The sequence below is a fragment of the Thunnus maccoyii genome, chromosome 9 (genome assembly GCF_910596095.1).
Source record: "Thunnus maccoyii chromosome 9, fThuMac1.1, whole genome shotgun sequence".
Taxonomy (NCBI): domain Eukaryota; kingdom Metazoa; phylum Chordata; class Actinopteri; order Scombriformes; family Scombridae; genus Thunnus; species Thunnus maccoyii.
The window spans coordinates 24448475-24464680 of NC_056541.1; positions in this window are offsets into that span (position 1 = coordinate 24448475).

Genomic DNA, 16206 nt, shown 5'->3' on the forward strand with positions numbered 1-16206 from the left:
AGAGGTGGAGGTGAATAAGAGGGAGAGGAGCAGAGGAGAGGCACTGTATGGATTATTCTGCACAGGTTGTGACATCTCCTGACAGTGCATTATACAACAGGGAGCTAAGCAACGCATGTCCACATCTTGTTTCTGCGGAATAACTCTTGCCTGGGACTATATCAGATTTTTGGCTTCAAGACTTGCTGATTGTTAATTTAAATAATTCTCTTGTAGTTGATTGTCTTCTTATCCATCTACACATTTCCTAATAAATGATACTTAACACAATGGGGGTCTCTTAAAGCAAATATATGTGCGTTTCTTTTCTGATGCAACACTATGTCTAGACCAAAGCCCTTAGAATGTGATCATGGCATCGGTACAACATTCCTTGGGCTGATCCATACTGTCCTACACACATTCAAGCAGATGGAGTCTGTGCCAAGCAGCTCAGTGCTTAGACTGCAGTAGGCTACCCAGTTCCTCCTACTCCAAATGCTTGCCAAGGACTTAAAATTAGACTGTGAAAAGATGCACATTGTACTGTATGGTTTAGAGCTATAGCTGAGCATAACACAACCTTTCGATAACATGGTCTCAAGGCAAATATTCAACACAGAGATAGGGAGAGAGGGGGCGAGAGTGAGGGGGTGCATTCAAAATTCTTGGAAAATTGTCAAAGCTGAGAAAGTGTTTCAAGGGACTTTAAAAACATTGGCATGTCAATCAAACGCACAGCTATTGATTGCCACCTAATGATGATTATTTCCTGACTGCAGGCTCCCTCTAAGGCGTTATAGGGAAAATATAAAGAGCACTTTAATATTTATGACTCAGCCTCAGCTATGGTCAGCTGGTCAGCTCGCCATTTGTTTTCACTTCCTGGAAAGGTCTCTAAAGGGTCAAGTCATCCAAAAAAATCACAGAAAAGTAGCTAACATTTAGGCTACATCTACACTCATAGATTTTCGTTTAAAACGCATAACTTTTGCTACATTTATGCCTAGCATCCACACCATTGCGGCATTTTCAAACCCCTAAAACACAGACTTATGAAAACACTGCTGAACCCATTTTAGTTTGAAAACTCTAGGACTGTGTTTTAGTCTGGACGGGCAGAATGGAGATTTTGAAAACAATGACGCAGACATCCACATTTGCTTCCTAATTGGGTCTTATTAGTCATGATGTGTCCTTCTCTGATGTGTCACACCCCAATCTCATGACAGTTCCACCTCTTTGTCGGTCCAAGCAAAGAAAAATCTGGTCTGGATTTTTCACTATTGCTGTTCTTTCCATTTTCTGCAACTAAGCAACCAACCACAGAGTAGACAATCAGCTTCCTGTTTACACTGGTATGCGCATGCCCAGTCATATGATATGCATTTTCAGGCGTGTTAGTATGGATAGAGATTATTTCTGAAACAATGCTAAAACGCTTGCATGGACGAGACTGTTTTCGTTTTAAAACACTGTTTTAAAAGGAAATGTATGAATGTGGATGTAGTCTTAGTTGGTAACCTTAAGGTCTGTGGATAATCCCAAACAACAGGGACATTGTTTATGGAGAGATGATATGTGGTTGAGTTTTTTTAATTTATTTTTCATCGCTTTGAGCACCAGAAACAAAATCCCCTCAAATCCACCTCCTCTGTCCTAAAATGACAGCGGAGGGGTCAATAGTGAAGCTCTTGGAACCATAGAGAAAACACAAATATTATCTGCATGGGTTGGGTTTGCTGCAGTGTAAGGATTGCATTACTTCAAATTGATGAGGCCCAGATAATCTCTATCACTACCTCAGCTCCCTCCTAATAAGGAAAAGATGGGGGAATGAGACGTAAGGTCATGTGGAGATGTCAGAGATTCAAACAAAAGAGTGAACTTCACTCTTACAGGCACAGGAATTAAAAGCAAAAACAACATATGGTATGAACACTAATGTTACACTGTCTCACCTGACATTCCTGTGCTTGCTCTACATTTCCTTACCCCCAAAGGTACAATTCTGTCTCATCACAGAAGGGAACAGAATGACTTGCACCAAAATACCCAGAGGCAGGAGGTCATTTGATGAACAGGGTGAGATTAGGATGCATGAGAGGTGAAAGCCAAGGCTCAGTGGCTGACAGGTCAGAGTTCATCAACAACACAGGTGTCCGTGAGTCAATGGCGTCAGGAGCAGCTTTTCAGTGAGGTCACATTCCTGTCAACCACAGGAAGCTCCCCTGTCATCAGCCTGAGGAAACTCAACGAGTTGCTTCTTAACTGAATGTGCGTGGGTTTGTATCATCTAGTATTTACAGTATGTATGTATGTGTGTGTGCGTGTGTGTGTGTGTGTGTGTGGTTGCATGTGATCTTGTATCAGTAAGTCTTCAGTAGTCTAACTGGTTCCATGTCGAAACCAGAGGTGTAGCTTTGACCTAAACAGTCATCTGAAAGGCATTCCCTTGAGCCATGTGATTTTAGTTAGCATGCTTCTGAATGCCTTTACATCTTGTTAAATACTTAATGTTACCACAGTGATCCATCGTTACACCCCCACAAACAAAGACATGTGACATAATAAGTTTTGACACACCCAACATGCCTACAAAATAACTATGATGACTGATAGAATAACTATATTGCTTTGCCTCACACATAGGCACAAATAAACAATGTGCGACACAACCAACCTGCCCTGTGGTTAACAAGCAGGCACAGAGCCACAGCTGTGTCCCACACAATCTTGTCGACTAGGGGCCTCAAAGACAACATGTCTGTGTCAAAAAATGACAAAGCAGTGTCATATATGGCTACAAGCTGGAGTGAGGAGATAGGAGAATCATGAGCGTTGTTAAAGTGACTTAAAGCTGGGTGGAGGAGAGAGGTAAAAAGAGATAGAGGATAGCAGAGGTCAGTGGGGGACATAACAACCACCGGCCCTGTCATAAGAGTTTAGTCAGACAACAGAGATCACACAGTACATTTAGGTTAGCTGTGTTTGGCTCACCGCTTGTGCAACTTTCAGATACAACTATCCTGCAGTTTTTGCTCAAGGAAAGCTGGTGTTTTCAGAGAGGCTTAGATGAGAAGATGAATGGAGAGGAGAGAAAGGAGCCAGAGAGGATCTTGGGCCCAGAGGAGGAATAGAGAGAAAGGATGAGTCCTTTCTAAGAAGATGGGGGACGGCCAGAGCTGGGCGCAAAAAGAAGATCCTGTTTGCTGTCCCTTGATACAGTATACACACTAAATAGTCTTTGCAGCAGATTTCAGAGACAGACCCTTGTCTTTGTTCAGCTAATAGGCAGACCACTCTAAATGGGCTGTTTTTCAACCCTCTGACACAAAGACACTTTTTCATGACTCCCACCTCAGTGCCATCGTTTTCCTGCTCCTCTTCTTCAGATATCTGGAACAGAGCACTCTCTGTGTCTTGATGTGTCGCTCCCACAGCACAGGAGCTCTGGGCAAACTCTCTCACACTGCTCCCTATTGCCAAGCTCACATCCCCAGTAAAGCTACACTGCACAACAGACACAAGCAAGGCGTGAGTAACTACGGGCACCCTCACAGGGTCCCATAGAGTGAATATGTGAGCCATTAAATGACCAAAATGGTCAGTCATAATACCCAATGGCTGAAATCAACATTTTACTGCAGCCCATAAAGTTTTTGCCCATAAAAATGGAATCAATACTAGAAAATGGTGACAGCCTTATACAGATTTGTGCCATTTACAGAGAGGTTTCATGACTAAATCATCACTCTATACAATCATGATATACATTTTAATGAGATGTGTTGCCCTTTTCCAAGATGATCTGTACATGTTGTCAGCTGCACTGTATACCCAGGAGTTGTTGTTACTTGACTGCTCTGAACCCTCAGGCTGTTTGGCACCTACTGGAGGTGAATTGAGTTCATTATCTAATAGCAATTTCCACCGGTGGTTTTCAGCCTGTGTTCCTGCATGCAAACAGTAAACAGACAAGCTCCCATCTAATACAAGCACAGAAAAAGCCAAATTACCTATAGCTATATATTTCTTATCTCCACCAGTATTCCAACTAGTAATAGATCACTGCAGCATTGCCAATCCATGTTTTTTTTTTTCAATTTCAACTTGGGATGTGAGTGGGTTTCATGGTCTCCAGAGTCATGAAAAATGCTCTATACTGAACTGTGTAAATATTCAGCATGAGTAAAATCCATAAAAAGGTCAAGTTACAAGTGATTTCCCTGACAGCAGTTTCCTCCTCAAAACTTTCACTTAAGTTCACTAAAACTAGTTGTGTGCTGGGCCGGATTAACCATAAGGGCAATGGGACAATTGCCCAGGGCACAGGCAAAATATTTGGATAGATCTCATTTTACATTAACCTGTCCGCTGGTGCTGCTGTAGCCTACTCACACAGTGCGACCATGTGACTGCAAGCTTATGGACCCTCCCCTCATTGGTCAGCCCGTGTCATGTGACATTGACACAAAGTTAAAAAGGTCAAAAGTGAAACCTAATCAACATCAAGTTAACATTGACGCAGGTGACGTCGTCAACAATCACATAGCCTGCAAACAAAGAATGCAAAGATGGAGAAGCTTGGAGGGTAGCTAAGTGGGAATGCCAAATGAAAATTAAAAAAGGATGAAGACATCAGAAAGCCAGAGAATTTAAAATATATACTGAGAATAGGTAGTTTCCTCACTTCTGTTAACAACTGCTCTGCTAAGGCAGCTACTAGCATCGAGGGCAGCTTGGCTAGTGATGAAATTTCTTTGCCCGTCGGAACAGCTAACGTTAGCGGCCTGGATACTAGCATACTGGTGGTGAGTGTGAACGTGGAGGGAGCTAGCAATGGATCAGCCGTTGTGACAGCAAGCAGCCTAGACAGCAAGAAGCCCCCCAGCTTGCAATGATGGCCCTGCTGCAAGTGCTTCTCTTGCCTGACAGTATGAGGCAGAACAACAGTATTGGAAGGAGATTCTTAGACGTGTGGTCACTGTCATTAAATTTTTGGAAGTGAGAGGACTACCATTCCAAGGTGACAACAAACTGCTGGGGTCAGTATGCAAAGGAACCTATTTGGGTCTGTTTGAACTAATAGCAAATTTGACCCTTTGAGAAGAAAGGGTAGAGATAAGCCTTCCTACTTGTCCTCAACTGTATGTGAAGAATTAATTTCATTAATGGGTGAGAACACTAAGCAAGCGATAGCAGGGGAAATCAGATCTGTAATCATTGATTCATTATCACATTTAGCACACATATACCAACTCATGTTTGTTTTTTGTTTTGTCAGTGCAGATGGCAGAGTGGTGGAGATTCATTGGATTTGAGCCCATCCACAGCCACACAGGTATACGCCTGGCTGAATCTGTGATTAAAATGGTGCGAGACTTGGGCTTGGACTTGTCAAACTGTTGTGGGCAAAAGTTACGATAATGCAAGCAACATGTCCAGCAAATACAATGGGCTCCAGGTGCACTTAAAAAAAGAAAAGCCACTAATCCATTATACATTGTGTGCTGCCTATTCGTTGAACCTTGTAGGTGTCAAGAGCATTGACAATTGCTGTGAGGAGGTTGACTCTTTTTTTGAACTGCTACAGTCCCTACAGCACCTCAACCCATCGCTGGAACATAGTATTCCATAACAGCGACAATTACATTAGCCACACTTTAAAAGCCCTCTACAGTACTAGATCGAGTTGTAGAGCAGACTCCACAAAAGCTCTTCATGAGAATTACAGGGGCAATTAGAGATACATTGGCCAAGATAGCCTCGGACTGTGATGAGAAAACCCAAACCAAATGCAACACTGCTGCACTAGTTTCTAAACTTGATAAACTGGAAACAGTCATGTCTATTTTGTTGGACCGGGTAGTGGGTAGGTTTAAGGTGATCATCTACAAAAAAGTGACATGGATTTATCAACTGCTCTTGGTCTTTTGTGGTCATTGCACTCGTATGTTGGCACTCTACGAGACCAGTTTGCAGGGCTCGAAGAATCAGCATGCTCTGTCAGTACTACAAGAGCCTACCAGTTCGACATTCGACGTGTGAGAAAAAGAAAGAGATTTGCAGGCGAGTCTGATGATGACAGCAAAGTAGCTTTTACTGATGGTAGTCTGAGATTTAAAGTTGGAACCTATTATGTCATTATTGACAGGCTCAGTTCATGTCTATCCAAATGGATCAATGCCTACACAGATGTGTGAGAAGTATTTGGCTTTTTATTTGAGTGGGACTGTGGTGATTGTGATGTGCATGAAAGAGCTGCTAAGCTGAGCTCCACTTATCGACAGACCTGGACAAGTCCTTAGCAGATGAACTTATTCAGTTCACGAATTTTGAACAGAATGAGACTTCGCCTGCATAGTTGCTGAAAGTTCTTGAGAGTAATGGATTTAAGACAACATTTCTGAATGTTTATGTTGCACTACGAATGTTTTTAACCTTGCCTGTCTCAAATTGTGAAAGTGAGAGGTCATTTTCCATTTTAAAACGAGTTAAAAATGAGCTGAGGACCACAATGTCACAGAGATGGCTCTCTGCACTCTCCCTCCTGGCCACTCATTAAAGGTCTTGAGTTTCAGGATGTTATACACCAGTATGCATATTCAAAGTCAAGAAAGAGGCCAGTGTAAGATCTGTTTGCCAAAGAAATCGAGCCATAACATTATTGTACATTACCAGAAAATATATGTCAGTTAAACATCCTCTTACAACCCGTCTTTCTCATTATTTAGGAGTAAAAAATGTGTATTTTGCAAGATTATGCTGATGCTGATGTGTTTTTATAACGTGATAAGTGAGTGAGTATAGCCTTGGCAAGACACAATGATGTATTTAGTAGTATTTGTAGTTCTATAAATTCAACAAAGCCAGATTGAACATTTGTGCATCTGTACATCATAATTTCTCTTTATTAAAATGCACTTGATGACATTAGATATTGAAGTATTGGATATATTTACTGTATGCTACTGTACTTTATTGTGTATTTTGCCAGATTATGCTGATGCTGATGTGTTTTGATGAAGTGATATGTGAGTGAGTAGCCTTGGCAAGACACTGTGGTATAAAGCCAGATTGAACATTTGTTCATCTGTACATCATAATTTCTCTTTATTAAAATGCACTTGATGACTGTTAGATACTTAAGCACTGAATATATTTGCAGTATGTCGCTGTACTGAATTCTATAGAATCACCTAGGCCTGATTTGTTGAACATTTGATCATAATTTATCATTTAAATGCACTTGATGATGATGATGTCTACAATGGGGGCACTTGAATGTTGGTACCCAGGGGCACAGAGAAGTGTCACACTTTGTTCTTCTCACTCTTATTATTCCCCGTTCTGTATGTTTTTTGGACCTTTTAAACTGCTGCATACTTTGTGGTAGAAAAACCATTAAAATGTCAATCTGTGCAGCCCATTCAACAGATGTTTGCTATTACTTTTCTGTTTTCTAGCACATCCCAGCGATTTTATATTAATTTTTAAACACCAAAATCTTATAATAGTAGTCTATGGGAGGAATTGTTGCACTGAGTTGGAACATTTGGCACTTTGAGACTCAACTGCTTGGACATCCTTTATCCTACAGACCTCATTCAAACTTTAAAACGTTAATAAAACTTTGAATTTTCAAAGTTGTATTCTGTGTTGTGATAACTTTTGTACTTTTGCAGCAATTTAAGTCTAAAGTGAGGGCTTTTACAGCAGTTTTAGCTTTCACCAGTGTGTCATGTGATCAGGCAGAGGAGAGAGCAAAGATTTTTTTAGACCAGAAAAAAAAAAATCTAAACACTCTCACTCCTGCAATTTTAACTCCTCAAGCACATATCATACATTAAAATGTTGCCACAAGCCTCCTCTCTTTCGAAATATAAATATATTTCCCAACGGAGTTATAGTCTTTGAGGTTTTTTTTTGATAGGGAGAGTGCTGTCACAATCTCATTGACTGCAATATAATCAGCGAGCTCTCAGTCTCCTCACTCTCCCATCTCTAAAATTGACAGATTCTCTCTTCCTTCATACACTTTGTACACATGTTGTACTTCCATAGGCTCAGCTGGTCCTTCTGTCCCTAATAATGTTCAAATCTCTGAGCTAGAAGCTTCATTTTAGGCAAATCAATTTTTCCTCAACAAAATGTGACTCCGTGTGACTCACTCTGTCAGCACTCTTAAATATTATTTGATTTTTAGCATGTGTAAAAAAAGTAATTTTTTGTTATCAGGTAACAGTATATGTGAATAGTCCGGTGGTTTAAAATCTTGCTGCTTTTGTGCCCCTTTTAGATCCAAAGGTTGTGAGTTGGAATCCTGCTAAGGACAGCATTCAGTAGAGTTGAGGGATGATAAAAATGCAGATGCACATAGGTGCTCCCATTTGGCTGATTGAGACTGTAAAATACAGTCCTTCTGATAAGAGTCTTCTCCCTCTCTCTTTCTCTGTTTTTAACTGTTTGTCACCTCAAACCTTCAGGTTTCATTCACAATTCTTATCGTATCTTACAAACACAAATAAACAACACACACAAAAACAACATAACACACTGGCATGTACTGGCACAAACACAAACACGCCTCCTTGTCACCTTGTCTACTCCAGCTCCCTTTCATATTATAACAATGTCAGAGGTGCAAGCCTTAATTCCTCATGCAATTAATAGTCTAAATATATAAATCTATCTTGCTCACTGTTTGTTGTGTTACATGTTGGTTCAGTGCATAACTTCACTGTTTTATAAATATGAGGTCATAGGTTCAATCCCACCTGCAGAAAACATTAGTCTTGGTAGATTTTCAATACTATTCAGCTTCCAGCAATGCAATCTAAATCAGCTTTCAGCAATCACATGCAATTTCTCCAGACGTTGCATTTTCTAGTTTGGCTAACAAATAATTTGATCTATGATTAAGCCTTAAATGTTAAAATCAGCTGATCAACTCCTGATGTTGTGACCACTAAGATGACCAAAATTATTGACCCTTTAAGAATTCACAAATTAAGTGATATTTGTTTGGAAACAAGTGAAAGTATTATCTTATTCTATGGGAAAGAAAACAGGGGGAAAAAATGTTGATTGTAGTCTAAACAGCTACAAAGATTTATTTCCAGTGTTGCTTTCCACACTTTTCTGTATAAATTTCTTAACCATCAATGTGCTGTTTTCATGAGTTTGGCATCAAATGTCACATAGGTTGTCTGTGGACTTTGATGGATCAATCTCTCTCCCACCAGCCATCCCCAGGGCTTTCATCTGCTTATCTCTGACCACTGTCTGTCTGCCTGACCGCCTCACTGCTCATTCACACTCGGAGGATTCCGCACAGCCCTGCAGCTCTCACTCCAAAAAAAACCCTCCACACATACTATACCCAGCGACCACAGCCATTAACAGAGGTGGGTTAGCAATTGAAACGTTTCCCCTTGCCGAACTTCACACTCTGTTAGTGCACAACCTACAGTATACGTAAGCATGCCCCGTTCACCTACTTCTCACTGCCATTGTTGGGCCTCCGTAAAGCTCATTCATGTCCTGAACTAGAGTCATACATGTATAAGCAATTTGTCATCCTTCTGTGAAAATTGGGCAGATTCCATGCTCCCGGGCACATGGGCACACATCCATTGTTTGTGGCATCTTTATTACTTTAATCTGCATTTATCAAGTTGTAAGCATGTTTGTTTCATCTCTAATTTGTTGCACTAACTTTTGCTCACGACGATATTCTTCCTGCTCCTTCCATGATACAATTAAACGCAACACTCAGCCCCTGATCTTTCAGTCTCACAGACAAACAAATACTTGCGTTCAATATTTCTATTTTTATAGAAGTTCTCATATAAGCTTATTTACATATCCTACAGAGGCATACTCTAAATGTGACTGCTGCTGGAAATTTTCCCGCCCTCTCCAGAGGGTCTTTTCAGCCCCGGGGCTGCTGTAGTGATGGGATTAGGGGAGGCCTGGAGCGTGTCCACGTCTGGAGCCGAGCAGGATCGTGCTCCGACGACCCACCAACCTCAATGCTATTGTACTGCTTCTCAGCGACCCACTCCAGGTGCCAGGCAATAGAGAAGATGCTCCAAACTTTCCCAGGAATGAGGCAGACTGACTAAAATAGTTCATTTAGCACTGCAACCTTCAATGCTCCCCCACCTCCTTCGCTTCTACCACCATCTCACTGAGAATCTGAAAAGGAGACTATCATCAAAATAGAGGCAAAAGGGATGTCTTTCTTCCTCTTTCTCTCTCCTGCTCCCTCACTCACTCTGTTAAATCTAAATTCCCCTTTTTTTTGAAGGGTGTTGGGGCCAGTGGGAGGACAGTTGTTTTGTCTCCCTCCATTGGCTGATTTACATCTCCACAGCTTCTCTATCAAAGTGGCCATTGTCAGTTCTGACCTATGAAAATTGCAAAGGACACTGGGGGCTTTTCTCCTTTGACAGGCTAGCTAGCACACAGACAAGAGTACACACACACACACACGCACACACACACACACACACACACACACACACACACACACAGACACGCACACACACACACACGCACATACACAAACACAAACAGTATAAACACACACCCACAAGATAGACCCTCTGTTATTTTATTTATTCAGATTTTACACAGATGCACAGCCAATCGCCCTCTTTTCCACTGTGCTCCTCTTTCTAAACATCCAGAGACTTCAGAAAGGAGGGATGGAGGAAGAGGATGGAATAAGGGGAGGAGGGGAAGGAGAGAGGGAGGAGGCAAGTCATCCAGGAATAAGGGAGAGGCATCCATTTGCACACCAATTGTTTTTCCTTCTCTCTGGGCCAGGGAGAAGAGAAAGACCACCTCTCTCCTTCTGAGACCACCGTCCCTCCTCCTCCCCCTCCTCCTTCTCCTCCCTCTCCTCCCTCTCCTCCCTCCCCCCTCCTTCCCTCCCTCCTCTGTGAAAGCAGCTTGAATGGAGAGCCACATTCAGGGGGGATGAATGGGATGGGGTGGAAATGGGTAGGGGGTCATTCTGACCACCACAGCCCTCCAATACCAGAGCCACATGTGCAGCATATTAACATATGAAGCCTTGTCACTGCTGTGTCCACCCTCCCAACAGACCTCATTCATTCACACACACACACACACATACACACACACACACACACACAAGCAAACACACACACACACAAACACGTGGAGCCTTTGGGTCAGGTGTGATGCTGTTTTACCACCCGAAATCTTTGAGCAGCTTAGAGGGATTGTGCACAAACAGCAGGGTGAACTTATGGGCAACAAGGACACAAGAGTGGCAGAGGGTGAGTGGGGCCAGGGGCAGGCAAGTGGGACTCATGCCAAAAACTTAGATAAAAAAAAAAAAAGAAAAACAGAATGAGCCCCACAATAGCAATAAAAGACGAAGCTTCCACCACCGGAATTAAAAGAGGAACCGTGCAGCAATCTGCAAATCCGAACACCATTGAACTGTAGTTAAGCAAATTGGAAAAACAAGTGCAAAAAATGTGAGGAGAGGGCCAAAGAAAACGTACCTTGGGCCCTCACTGCACAGGGACCTTTTTTAGACTGCCTTTCCTGTTAGACTTTCCCTCATCGAGACAGTGCGTCACACGCAGGGAGTCTGCAAGCCCAACATATGTTAACCCTTTGCAAGCTAAACAGCAGCCTTTCCTGAGGAGCGCTCCACAGGGCCTGTTCACACACACTGTCTGCTGGATCCGCTATGTTTGGACTGAGCCTCTTAATACTCCACTGTACTCCCCTCAGGCTCTAATCTGTTTTACAGCACAGAGGATTTAATGATCATATTACAGCTTCTACCTCTCAGGAGTGCTTGTCTACTATTTAAAAAAATAGGTTTGGTCTGCGGCCAACCGGCACATGTTGAGTCGTCGAAGCCTTAAACAGTTGCATGGTAATATCATAATATGAAAAAAGTAGCACCCCTCACCTCTGTGCACATTGTGTGTGTGTGTGTGTTTGTGAGATTGTGTACTGGTAGGGGGCTAGTTATTAATCACTGCCTTTTAATCACAGAGCTGACATCAGGCAGCCAGTAAACTTTAATTAGGACCACCCAATGGCCAGGCCAGTGTCATTAGCTAATTGAGTTTGTTTATGTGTTTGTGTTTGCGGGGACAGAATGAAAAAGAAAAAAAAAGAGTGAGTATATGGAGGGAGGAGGCAAGGGAGGGAAATTGGGAGGCAGAGCGGGGGAGGAAGGAGGAGGGAGGGAGGGAGAGTTGTGGGCTTGTCTCATCCAGTGCCCTGTTGTGGTGACATGTCCTTCAGCTCAATCCATAGGGAGAAAGGGAGACAGAGAGGGAGAGAGGGATGGAGCAATGGAGAAGAGGAGGAAAAGGATAGGAATACAGCACCCACCCCCCCACCCCCCTCACCACCACTCTGTCTCAGGAACCTGAGGCCTCAGCCACGGCCGGAAACTTTCTCCACAGGCAAGCCATGGAAAGAAAGACATAAAAAAGGCACGACAACATGCTTCCACCCCTCCTCCCCCCCTTTTCTCAGAATTTTTTCAGATACATTGTGTTCTACCCCTCAACAACCACTGATTTCCCCAAGCATGCATGTTTGGGGAAATCAAATACATTCACACTACACATACACACATGCATACAGTTTATGCACACACACATTAACACGCACATATGTGAGCTCATGCACCCTCCAGTCTTTCCCTGGTGTGTGTTTCACACGCCACCTCTGCTGCGTCCCGGGGGTGTTTAGAGTGATGCTGTGTGTAGAGAGCAACCATGCCTCAGCGCTGCATGGTCTCAGATGGCCTGGTGTGGCTGGCTGTGGTTATGCCTGTTGAGTCCGCCTGACCACCACATGATGAATCACATCCCCTCTCCGTCCAAAACGACACACACACACACACACACACACATACACACACACACACACACACATACACAGTCCGATCCACCAGTCCTCAGCACAGCTTAGAGCAGCCCAGGCAAGAGAAACAACTGTCCTCTTCCCTCTACGTGCATGGAGATTAATTTTAACAAGCCAAGTCGGAGCTCTCAACAGCAGTACAGAGAGCAGGAAAAGCAGAAAATCCACCAAGGAGCAAAGGGGAGGAGGGAGAAAGCTGAGCCGCAGCCCTCCGCTGTCAGGGTCTCTCTTCTTCTCTCTCTGTGATTTGTGCCCTTGGCCAGGTCCGATTCATGTCCCACAGATAGCTCAGCTCATGCCCCAGTAGGCTTGTTAGAGCAGTTGAATGAACGCCTACATGTAAGGATTTGGCCCAAAAGCTAGGACAAAAACAACAACAAGAAAGCAAATCCAGGCGGACAGACGACAAAGTGAGACATTGCCCAGTTTGTTTTGTAACTTTCTGCTGCTGCTTTTTATAGGCAACACAGTGGTCATTGACATCAGTGTAGTCTACTGGTAAAACACTTCCAATTTCAATTACAGTTTGTAATACAAAAAAAACAGTGATAGTATAAAAGAAACTAAATTCTAGGAAAGCACAACATTAACTCGCCCCATTCTTTCACTCTGCTTTGAGGAGCATGGCCTTTCTGTGTTAATTAACATCAAATTGAAAAAAAATAAAACTCACTGACAGTAACAAAACTGCAAAATTGCTGTTTGTATTTCACCCGTTTGTACTATGTTCATGAGCTTGACAACAAATCTAAAGTGAAAATCTGGGCCAAAGAAACCATTCCAGTACAAATTGACATCTCCATAATGTTACCCTTCCAAAATTACTTATTCCACATGTGGATGTCAGTCATCAGCACAAACTGTTTTTTGACTCCTTTCTCATTCAGTCATCAAGGATTTTATTTTTATAAGTCATTTTCTTCATTGATAACTGTAGCTCATGATGTTTTACATTCAGGCTAGGAACAGAGATCCTCTTTCCCACTTATCATTCTCCAGAATTACACACATGGTGGGTAAAATTATATTACAGCATCGTAACCAGCAAAATTATCACAGTTAGGACACATTTAATGCAGACACCCATGCATGTGTGTAAATTGTGTTTTTAGTGTGTTCTTACGCTGCTGTATGTGTCCCATCTTTACTCTTCTGACAGAACGCTGCCTCTAACTGTGTTCACAACACTATTTGGTGCACTGTCTAACTGCTAATAGACCACCAGGGATTCTGTTTAGCCAATCACCTCTGAGCTTACACCCCTGAGTGGAGAACAGCACTCTTCCAGTGAATAGGGTGACAGTAGAGAGGAAAAAACAAAAACAAAGGAATAGAATGAGAAAATCACCCATCAGTGAGGTAGATTCCTGTTACCATGGCACCATGGTATGTTTAAAGAGCATAAAGCTCTGAGCTAACCTGTATTCCTCACCCACCACCACCCCCACCTTCCCCAGTGCTCCACCTTCCCTCCCCTCCAGCACACCTTTTTCATGCCCCGGAGGAGCGTTGGAGTGCTCGCTGGAGCACATCCATGTGAGATGCTTCTCAGCTAGGCAGGGGTGGAGAGACACCTTCAGCTGGATGCTGGGATCCAGGGAAGAAGCTCTAAAATTAGCCCCAGCATGGGGTGCAGGAACAGGGGAGCGGGGGCAGGGTTGAGGGAGGGAGTGTGGAAGACAGTAGAGAGAGTGAGGGTGGGAGACTTGTGGAGGAGAGGGAACGCTGGGAGGCAGAGGGGGGCGGAGAGGATGGTGACGGCACACATCTACCGAGACGCCTCTCTGCACATTCACTAGGCTGTGGCAAATTAAATGTCTGAACTAGCACTTCATAAATATACAGGCATACACACACCTCTCCACACACAATTATGCATGTTCATAACACCGGCTCTCACACATCCACACATTCACTCCCACTCACAAGTGCAACACACACACACACACACATACAGTATGCACACACAAGCAAAGCACACAAATACCACATCATTAAATGATTTGCTCATTGTGAGATCACTGGGTGGCTACGCTGGGGCTTAAGCTCCATGAATGGTGCAGTGTCAATGGGCATCTGTGTCCCCATGTCCCACTTAGTCCCCTGCCGAGGAGCCCAACCTACTGCTCAGTGTGGGAGAGCAGAGGGCAGATGGGTAGAGTCCGATTATAGAGTTGTCTGACCTCTCTCACAGGCAGCTCACTGTGCTCTATGCCCAGGGCCAGCACAGAAAGAGTGTTTGTTGTTGGTATTAGGAGCTAAACGGCTTAACGGTTAGCAGACGTGCATCTAGAGGGTCGAGTACATAGTTTTGACTTGCTGCCAGACTCTGAGAACCAAGGCGATTCAGGGGCACTTCATCGAGCTAAAAGGGGGAAAGGAAAAGGAGACGTGGATGGAAGAAGGACTTAACCATAATTAAGAGGCACAGGTGTGCATAAATTGAATGTTGTGTTTCAGCAAGGGAGGAGAAATTCCTTTTTACTTCTGATTATAAGTACACAAATTACATACTCACTTGCTGCTAGTGTTGTCCCAGTCCAGTATCTATTAACACAACATTTTATCATATGTGGGTCACTGTTGGCTCTATAAATACAGCTGTGAGGTTGTTTCTGCTGGGCCTTGGCACTTCCCTATAGCCCACATGTCACTCATACTACTGACTTCCTGTTGGGGCTCTCCACTTCCTGTCTGTGTTTGATGTCTGTACAGAGACAGCACACAGTTCATCAGAGACAGCCTCAGAAGTTGACAGAAAGTAGCAAATACATGTCAACATTTTCTTCAGCTAAGCTCAATCACATGTGCGCTGCATGTGGTTGTTTATTAATGTAAGTGCTGTAAATGGATAGTACATGCTTGAACCACATGAAACTGACAACTCCTGTTATTTCTGTGGATTTTGCCACAATTAAGTCTATGTACAAACCGTGGCTAACATAAGTACACAAACTAAAAAAGTAAACTGCACTTAGATTAAGTTGAAGTACTGCTAACAGACTGTGTCAACTGTGAGCGCAGCCCGAGATGAAAAGGGCTACAGTAATCCCCTCTAGCCTGTCGATTTCCCTAATCTCCTGCTTTTGTTGTTGCTGGAGCCCAGAGGAGGGTGTGACAGGGTCAGGGGTGAAAGTTAAGAGCCTAGATGGATGGAGGAGGAGGGGACAGATGAGGTTTCATGCGCTGAGAAGACTGTGTGCCTTTGGCTGAAACTTCTACTTCCCCTGCAGCCCACCAGACTAGAGATAAGAGTGAAGGAGGAGGGCCCTTTTGGAAACACAAACAGGT